This window comes from Alexandromys fortis, unplaced genomic scaffold (assembly GCF_014885135.2).
Source record: "Alexandromys fortis isolate MF-2015 unplaced genomic scaffold, M_Fortis_MF-2015_v1.1 scaffold_7, whole genome shotgun sequence".
Lineage (NCBI taxonomy): Eukaryota > Metazoa > Chordata > Mammalia > Rodentia > Cricetidae > Alexandromys > Alexandromys fortis.
Window position 1 is genome coordinate 8,100,299 of NW_026067920.1, and position 6,000 is coordinate 8,106,298.

Consider the following 6,000-nt stretch of genomic DNA (forward strand, 5'->3'; position numbering starts at 1 on the left):
ACGTGATCCACCTCTCCAAAAGCTGATGTTACTTAGAAACTGAGGTATTTGCCAAGTAATGGAGTTTCCCCAAAATCTGGCAAGCAGAAAAGGGATAGAGAAACTTCCAGCCTTCCTTCTCAGGCAGAGGCCATGGCAGGACTAGAGGCCCCCGTTCTGCCAGAGGTTCACCAGGACTGACTGAACCCTGAGTGTGTTGAGATCATCACCAGCAGCACAGCAGCATCTAGAATTTTCTCAACTCTTTCGGTATACTTCCAATGTCTACTCATTCAAGACTCACAGCCCTCACTAAATGAGAAATTGACAGCCCTTGAACGAGAGGACAGCGCACCGATGCAAGGGTGCAAAGGGTGAGGCTCTCATCAAGAGCTGTGCCACACACGCTACTGCTGGGGAGTCGCTGTACAGAACACTGGAACACAGGCAATGTGGGAAAGGCCCCGCAGCCTTCTGCACCCCTTCCCTTAGGGAGAAACAGGGCTTTGTTTGTTTGTTTGTTGTTTTTGAAGACAGGATTTCTCTGTAGTTTTGGAGCCTGTCCCAGAACTAGCTCTTGTAGACCAGGCTGGCCTTGAACTCACAGAGATCCACCTGCCTCTGCCTCCTGAGTGCTGGGATTAAAGGTGTGCGCCACCATCGCCCAGCTCTTGTTTTTCTTTTTCAAAAGTGGCCTTTGGGGTCTTCCATGTGCACCTGGGATGTGATGGGGCATGGGGAAGAAGTCCAGGGCACCTTTTGGAAACAGCTTTAGGCATCGCCACTTCTCAGAAATATTGTTTGGAACTACTTGTCAATGTGACCCGTGGCCATCATACATGGTACACCCGGTAAACTATCCTAGGTGTGAGCTGTAATCGAGCTGTTGAAAACATTTTCAGTGTCCATCCATCACAGACAGTGTGCATCTACTTACTCCATAAGGGGACACACATTAGACAACTATTTAAAAAAGGAAATTTGGGGACAAGGCAGCAGAGGATGAGAATGAAAATTAAAGTACATGACACACAAGTATGAAAATTACATAAACTCATCACTTTGTATGCTAACTCAAAATTTTAAAGAAAGTCTATGAACTTGTATGGAATGATTTAAATATACTCATAAGTCAGAAAAAGTATGTATATGTACATATCCTTGTATTACAATATATATGTATAGAATATGTTTTTATTGCAAAATATACTTCTAAGTGAAAAGATGCTATAACAGAAAAGGCCATGGATGAGGAAAATAGATGCATGGATGTTTGTATGGAAGGAGGTATAAGAAATAAATGGGGGTTCCAGGTTTGGCTCAGCAGTTAGGAGCACTTGTTCATCTCAAAGAGGATCCAGGTTCAGTTCCCAGTGCCCATATGGTGGCTCGTAACCATTCCTAACTCCAGTTCCCAGGGATCCAACACCTTCTTTTTTCCTTGGGCATCAGATGTACACTTGGTGAACAGAAGTACATGTAGCCGAAACACATACACCTAAAAAATAAGCAAATATTTTTAAAGACATATTATTTTTAATTAAGTAAACATCTTTCTCTCTGTGTATGTGTGTGTGTCACATGCCCTTGGAGGGATGTGAGGTGTGTGTGTGTATCTGTGTGTGTATCTGTGTGTGTGTGTATCTGTGTGTGTGTATCTGTGTGTGTATCTGTGTGTGTGTATCTGTGTGTCTGTGTGTGTATCTCTCTGTGTGTGTGTGTGTCACATGCCCTTGGAGGATGCCCTTGGAGAGTCCCTGGAGCTGAACATACAGGCAGTTGTGGTCCACACAACATGGAAAGAGAACTTGGGTCCTCTGCAGGCAGTGTAGTATACTCTTTTAGCCACTAAGCCATTTTTCCAGACCCAATAAATCTTTAAGAATAAATAAGTAGCCAGGTGTGGTGGCATAGGCTTTTAATCCCAGCACTCAGAAGGCAGAGGCAGGCAGAGTGAGTCCAAGGCCAACATGGTCCACAAAGTGAGTTCAAGGACAGTCAGGGCTACACAGAGAAATCCTGTCTCAACCAAACCAAAAAGAAAAAAGAAAAAGAAAGAAAGAAAGAAAGAAAGAAAGAAAGAAAGAAAGAAAGAATAACTAAAGAAATGGATTTCCCTGGATGACTAAGACTAAGTTTGTTCCCTGTGCATATATTTATTATCTTCTCAAAATAATAAAAATAAATGAAGAGAGTAATCCACTAAATCAACAAATGATAACATTCCTTTTCTATATGCAAACACATTCATTCAATAAACTTTATTGAATAGCAATAAGGTTTTCCACATGAAGCCATGACACCAGAAGACAAATGGGATTGGCCTATAGTTATGGAAGAAGATGTCACCATTGGGACAAATGCGCAGTGGGCACACAGGACTGTCTGCATTTTTTTCAATTATTTAAAAAATAAAGATTAAATCTACAGTTGTATTAGGTATTCCCTGTATTCAATTACCTTTCTGCCGCCTTTTTTCTTTTGCCTTCCCTACTTCTGCAAACATTTATTACTATATGAGACAAAGAAGTCAATAAAAGATTTCCATAAAACGTAAGTACACATTAACTATTTTACAAAATGGTTTTAAGACTTTGAATCTTATCCTACTTCTTTTAGGCAATTCAAATTTAAGCTATGTTAGCATTCTTCTGCAGCATTTATATCTATTTCTGGAAACTTCATTTATTGTATTTAAACATCATATAATTCTCTTGAAAGGTACAATAGTAGTTATACAGACAAGTAGCGGCAGTTCTTTCAAACCCCTTAGAAGTGTCTCCTCTGCCTTTGATGTATGCCATCAATCTCTGTCTCCCCCCAAGCCTTGAGGCACAAGGCCAATCTAGGCCCCGACTCATCGGTGGTTTAAACCCTGCTTCAACCTGCCCCTGATTTGCAATGGCCACCCAACCAGGAGTCACAAAACTCAAACAATGCTCCAGGGGCCAGGCAGGGAATGAGAGTGAGTGAAGTAGGCCAGGTGTAAGCAAAAATAACCAGCAAATGCCACGGTAAACGACGACGGTGGGGCTTCAAACAGAAACTCCCTTGGGAGTGGCGGCCTGGGGAATGAATGCCTGGCCATTTTAAGAAGGTTGCTCCAGCACCTAGATACTCTGGGGAATGTAAGCTCGGGACACATAGCTCCTCTGATTTATTCAAAAGAAATTGAGACAGAGAACGAGAAGAAAAAAAGAAGAGCTTTTGTAATCGGCTTTGGAGATTTGTCTTATTACAGGGCTAAATATATTTACAGGTCATTTTTGGTTCAAAAGACACAGAAATACGGATTGTCTTGAGGAATAAGGTTTGTCTGGGCTGTGCTGATATGATAGAGCAAGAAGCAATTTCTAAAGCTAAGTGTGAACACCACACTACGTGGGAGGGACAGCTGTGTCCCTGGGCAGCAGTTCTCACCCAGCACGCACAGGTATTTAACGGAAGTGGAAGAGTAATCACAGGCCCACTTGGCCAAGAAAGGCTGATGGTGGATGGGGGTCATTAGACCTTTGAAGAGAGACAAGCCAGGCTGCTTTTCTGTGGGTTGACCTCTATTAGAAGAGAAAGGGAGAAGGAAACCGAGGAAATAAAGGCCGCCTACTTGGTTCTGCCCAGCGAGCATTTGGAGGACAGTTGGAAATGTGTATTCCCTTCACCATGCCTAGAATACAGCAGCATGCGGGGGAGTGGATGACGAACGCGAATTATCAACTCAGCATCCTGTTCCACCCCTTCCTGGCCTAAACACAAAGCAGTCAAACACAAGACTTAGAAAGTTTATAGGTTGCTGGGAGTAGTGGCTCACGCCTTTAATACTAGCATTTGGGAGGCAGAGGTAGGCCGATATCTGTAAATTCGAGGCCAGTCAGGATTACATATGAGTGACATGTGACCACTTAGAGTACTTCACTCCTTTAACCAGATCAGTTGGCTCAACAGTGATCGTGACAAAGCAAAACTAATCAAAGCCTTCTCTGAAATTAGCTCACTGACAACCTGGTAGACAGAGCTGACTTCTGCTCTGCAATGACAAATTTAAAGATTTCATAAATATAACTGCGTGGCTATTTCCCTCAACCACAAAGAAAATACGAATAGGTTTTCTTTTCCCCCCCGAGAAGAGGATATGAACCTCCAACTGAATTCACTATAATACATTTTTATAAAGTTAGCAAAGCAACCAAAGGGCTGGGTAGGTGGCACGGAGGAAAAAAAAATAATAAAACACTGGCTACTCTTGCAAAGGACTTGGGTTCAATTCCCAGTACCCACAGGGCTATTCACAACTGTAACTCCAGTTCCAGGGCATCTGAAGCCCTCTTCTGGCCTCCAAAGGCACTGCATGCAGGCGGTGCACAAACATAGATCTAGGCAAAGCACTCAAATATTTTTTTTTTAAAAAAGCAACTAGAAATTTTAAAATAAACCCAGTGCATAACTTTAATCCCAGCACTCGGGAGGCAGAAGCAGGCGGATCTCTGTGTTTGAGGCCAGCCTGGTCTACAGAGTGAGTTCCAGGCAACTAGGGCTACATAGTGAGACTGCCTTTAAACAAAAGTAAAAAAAAAAAAAAAAAAAAAAAGTCAAAATAAGTAGGTAAGTGAGTCAATGTGGTGTAAGTGAGTCTAGAGGCTGGTGTTTGTAGCTCAGTTGATAGGAGTAACTTGCCTAGCGCCTCGTAAACCAGGCATGGTGGGGCACGCCTGTAATCCCAGAACTCAAGAGGTGGAGGCAGGAGGATCAGACGTTCAGCTTTAGTTTCTAGCATCCACTTGCTACCTCATGACAGTCCTTAATTCCAGTTTCAGGGGACCCAACACATCTTTTGACCTCCTCAGGCTCCTGCACATGTGTGGAACACATGTGCACACTCACACATACACATATTTTAAAAAAAAAGCAACGGAGGGTAATGAGTATTGTTTTTAATTTTTTGTGCAAAGAGAAAATAATTGAATGTGTATTTTAATGTGCATGAATATATATATATATATATATATATATATATCAAAATTGAAGTATGAGAAGTCTAGGAAAGAGGCAGAACATATTGAAACCTGTTCATTTACGGTGACAGAAATCCAATTTAGATTGCTTTTCCCCCAAAAGAGGGAGGGGGTTAATGATTGGTATAAAAGCCCAAGGTTCAGTAGGGCCGTGGTAGAACACCCATTTAATTCCAGCACTCGGGAGGAAGAGGCAGGTAGATCTCTGAGTTCAAGGCCAGCCTGGTCTACAAAGTGAGCTTCAGGACAGCCAGGGCAACACAAAGAAACCCTTTCTCAAGAAACAAAACAAACAAACAAACAAACAAACAAACAAACAACAACAACAACAAAAACCTGGCAGGGTTGAGGGTCTCAAAGGGTGCTATCAGGTACCACTTCTCTCAAGCTCGCGGTCCTTACCTCTGTGACGTCATTTTACTACAGGAGTCGCCTCTCTTTGGAGCAAGTCTCCCACGTTGCCCTGGGTGCCCAGGGAAAGAGCTACTTTCCTCTTGGGACCCGCCCAAGACATTGGTTGACTGTCATTGGGCAGACTTAATTGACGTCACCACGGCCGGCGGGAAGGTATCTGCTGATTGTCTAGATTGGATTTAACAGCCTTTTTCTGGTATTTAGGGGACTGACCAGGAGTGCAAGGGCTGATCCTGGCTGATTGCCCCTCCTTAGGAAACGTGGGACTGCGGTGCTAAGGCAACAACAGTTCCAGGAGTCGACTCCCCTAACGGTTCCTTGCTCCCCACCCCAGAGTGGGCAGGTGCCTGAGTTCCGGTTCTAGCCCCTTGAGCCGCTTCTGACCTGCTGTGTTTCCCCCTCCCAGGCCACTTTTCCTAAGGACAAGGACTGTGCCTTTTGCTTCCGTAGCTAATCCCTGGCAAACTGCCTCAGATACAGTTGGCACACAATAAATATTTGCTAAATGAATGACCGACTCGAGTGCATGACAAAATAAAAGTCTAACAGTCCAATTTTTCCTTGATTGGATCCCAGAACATCCTTCTGGTCTTTTTTG

General features: G+C 43.4%; 1 long non-coding RNA gene across 1 annotated transcript; it reads right to left on the reverse strand.

Moving 5' to 3' along the window:
- Positions 1-1,153: 1,153 nt before the first annotated feature.
- Positions 1,154-5,774, reverse strand: LOC126500970 (uncharacterized). The gene is made up of 2 exons (XR_007591474.1): positions 5,391-5,774; positions 1,154-1,477 (listed from the first exon to the last, which is right to left on the reverse strand). It is a non-coding gene; the product is annotated as an uncharacterized lncRNA (long non-coding RNA).
- Positions 5,775-6,000: the final 226 nt, after the last annotated feature.